Source organism: Micromys minutus, assembly GCF_963924665.1.
Source record: "Micromys minutus genome assembly, chromosome: 3".
Classification (NCBI taxonomy): Eukaryota; Metazoa; Chordata; class Mammalia; order Rodentia; family Muridae; genus Micromys; species Micromys minutus.
The window spans coordinates 43,881,263-43,885,458 of NC_137972.1; positions in this window are offsets into that span (position 1 = coordinate 43,881,263).

Sequence of the window (4,196 nt, forward strand, 5' to 3'; positions counted from 1 at the left end):
TATCTAGAGATTCTTGAGACATAGAAAAGAGAGAGATAAAGCTGATTGAAAAGACAGCAAAGAATAAGGTCAGATTCTGTTATGTCTATCTGAAGACTACACTTGCTGGAAAAGGGTATTTGGAAGTTTTGACATAGAAAAATATGTTGATAAAAATTAAAGAGCTTAAGGGAGCCACACAGTCATGAGATCTCTTGGAATGGGACCAAAGAAGTTTATTCATTTCGTTCAGTTAATTAGTGGAGACTATGCAATTGCGTTCATCTTGGCTTAGAAAGATGTTGTTTGGAAGCAAAATAGATAAATGTGGGAGGCAGAAGAGAGAGATCAAAACTGCTATGCTTAGGCTACCTGCTCTTGACCCATCTGCCCTCCTCTCCCCTGACTCTGCAGAGATAGAGTTTATAGGTCCTAGAAATTTGGAACTACTTTTATATCCTTGGAAGAAACTTTGGTATTGCTTGCTGCTAATTTCTGAAACAGTAAGTGCTGTGAAAAAAAATTTACCTAGAAAGTCATGTCTTGCAGACAAATTTCAATGCAAGAGTGCTTATAATGGTGTTCACTGGAACTAATCTTCTACTCACATGCAGAACCTATTAGGAGAGAATCACGTTTCAAAGTAATACTACAAGAGGCCAGGTTAATGGATTTAATGCTTGAGCTAAAATGAATAAAGATGCTGATAAAAATATTTTTAAAAAACCCCTTCTCTGTTACATGCTGCTATTGCTGAAAAGTAAACTAGGATTGACTAGTGCTGCATTTGAGCACACTGTTCCAAGAGCCACCGTACTGCTCCAAAGGCAAGACTGTCCGCAGTTTCTACCAGCTCAGAAATGCTAACTCATGTATCCTGGCATCTCCAGAATCTTATGCCAAAACAGAAAACATGGCAAACTTGGTGTCTGTTTTCTAGTCATGGGGCATTCAATCAAATATCAACCTATAATCATTTCTCTTTTTTTACAACTTTATTTAAAAAACAACAATAAATGTACATGGGGTTAGTATCCAATTATCAGTGACTGCATATTATGCCTGTTCTTTTGTGACTGAGTTATCTCACTCAGGATGATATTCTCTAGATGCATCATTTTCTTAAGAATTTCATAAAGTCATTGTTTCTGATAGCTGAGTAGTACTCCATTGTGTAAATATACCACAATTTTTGTATCCATTTATCTATTGAAGGACATCTGGGTTCTTTCTAGCTTCTGGCTATTATAAATAGGACTGCTATGAACATTGTGGTGCATGTGTCTTTGTTGTATATTGAAGCTTCTTTGTGGGCTTGGTTAAGATCTTTTCCCAATCTGTTGGCTGCCATTTTGTTTTCTGGAAAGTGTCCTTAGACTTACAGAAACTTTGCAATCTCATTAAGTCCCATTGGTCAAACTTTGACCTTAGAGCACAAGCCATTGGTGTTCTGTTTAGGAAATTTTCTCCTGTGCCTATATGTTCTAAGGTTTTCCCTATTATCTCTTCTAATAGTTTAAGTGTACCTGGTTTAATGTAGAGATCTTTGATCCACTTGCACTTGAGCTTTGTACTAGGAGATAAGAAAGGGTCTATTTTCATTCTTCTGCTGGTGAGTACCAGTTGGACCAACACCATTTGTTGAAGAGGCTGTCATTTTTTCATTGAATATATACAGCTTCTTTATCAAAAATCAACTGACAATATATGTGAGGGCTCATTTCTGGATCATCCATTTTATTTCAATGATCCAGGTACCTATCTCTGTAACAGTACCATGCAGTTTTTAGCACAATTGCCTTGTAATATAACTTGAGGTAAGAGATAGTGATTCCCGCAGATGTTTTCTTGTTGTTGAGGATGGATTTCTCTATTTTAGGTCTTTTGTTATTCCAGATAAAATTGCACATTGCTCTCAACTCTATGAAGAATTGGGTTGGAATTGTGATGGGGATTGCATTGAATCTGTAGATTGCTTTTGGTAAAATGGCCATTCTTACAATGTTAATCCTTCCAATCCATGAGCATGGGAGATCTTTCCATTTTCTGAGATCTTCCTCAATTTTGTTCTTTAGAGATTTGAACTTCATGTTATATATGTCCTTCACTCACTTAGTTAGAGTTACACCAAGGAATTTCATATTGTTTGTGAATATTGTAAGGGTATCTTTTCCCTAATTTCTTTCTCCACATGTTTGTCCTTCATATATAGGAAGGCTACTGATTTGTTTGAGTTACTTTTATATACAGCCACTTTGCTGAACTTGTTTATCAGCTATAGAAGTTCTCTGGTGGAATTTTGGGGTCACTTATGTACACTATCATGTCATCTGCAAACAGTGATAGTTTTATTTCTTCCTTTTCAATATGTGTCCCTTTGATTTCCTTTTTAGATTTTCCTGTCTAATTTCTCTGGCCAGGACTTCCAGTACTATGTTGAATATGTAGTGGGAGAATGAGCACCCTTGTCTACTCCCTGATTTTAGTTGGATTGCTTCAAGTTTCTCACCATTAACGTTGATGTTGGCAATTGGTTTGCTCTATATTGCTTTTATTATGTTTAGTTATGGGCTTTAGATTCCTGTTCTTTCCAAAACTTTTAACATGAAGGGGTGTTGAATTTTGTCAAATGCTTTCTCAGCATCTAGTGAAATGACCATGGGATTTTTTTTTCTTGGAGTTGTGTTTATATGGTGGATTACATTGATGGATTGCCATATATTAAACCATTCCTGCATCCCAGGGATGAAGCCTACTTGACCATGGTAAATGATCATTTTGATGTGTTCTTGGATTCGGTTTGCAAGGATTTTGTTGAGTATTTTTGAATCAATTTCATAAGTAAGATTTGTTTGAAGTACTGTCTCCTTGTAGGGTCTTCATGTGGTTTATGAACAAGGGTTATTTTGGCCTTGAAAAATGAGTCAGGCAGTGTTCCATCAGACTCTATTTTGTGGAATAGTTTGGATAGTATTGTTATTATGTCATCAATAAATGTCTGACAGAATTCTGCACTGAACCCATCTGTACCTGGGCTTTTTTTTGGTTGGGAGGCTTTTGATGACTGTTTCTATTTCTATAGGTGTTATGGGATTATTTAGGTGATTTACCTGGTCCTGGTTTAACTTTAGTACCTGGTATCTGTCTAGGAATTCATCCATTTCCTTGAGACTTTACAGCGTTGTTGAGTATAGGCTCTTGTATAATGTGTCCTTGTTCAGTTTCTGTTTCCATGATCTGTCCATTGATGCGAGTGGGGTGTTAAGGTCTCCTAATATTATTGTGTGGAGTGCAATGTATTTTTTTACTTTTATTAGGTTTTCTTTAATGAATATGTGTGCTCTTGTATTTGGATTATATATGTTAAGGATTGAGAGTCCTCCTGACAAGTTTTCTCTAGAATAAGTAAAAAGTGTACTTCCTTATCTTTTTTGATAATTTTTGGTTGAAAATCTTCTTTATTCAATATTAGAATGGCCACTCCAGCTTGCTTCTGGGGGCTGTTTGCTTGGAAGATTTTTTCCCAACCTTTTACTCTGAGATAGTGTCTGTCTTTGTCTCTGAGATGAGTTTCCTGTATGCAGCAAAATGCTGGGTTTTGTTTATGTATCCAGTCTGATAGCCTATATCTTTTTATTGGGGAATTGACTCCATTAGGTTAACAGATATCAAGGAATAGTAGTTGCTGTTTCCTGCTATTTTTGCTTTTGGAGTTGGAATTGTGCCTGTATGTCTTTCTTCTTTTGGTTTTTCTTGCTTAGGAGTTTTCTCGTTTTTATTAGGATATAGTTCCCCTCCTTGTATTGGGTTTTCCACCTATAATTTGTTGTAGTGCTGGGTTTGTGGTCAGATATTGTGTAAATTTAGTTTTGTCTTGGAATATCTTAGTCTCTTCATCTGTGGTGATTGAGAGTTTGCTGGGTATAGCAGCTTGGGCTGACACTTGTGTTCTCATAGGGTCTGCATGATGTCTGTCTAGGATCTTCTATCTTTCAGAGTCTCTGTTGAGAAGTCAGGTATGATTCTGATTGGTCTGCCTTTATATGTTACATGACCTTTCTTCCTTACTGCTTTTAGTATTCTTTCTTTGCTTTGGGCACTTGGCGTTTTGACTATTGTGTGTCGGGAGGAATTTCTTTTCTGATCCAACCTATTTGGAGTTTGGTAGGCTTGTTTTATGCTCATGGTCATCTCACTCTTAAGGGTAGGAAAGTTTT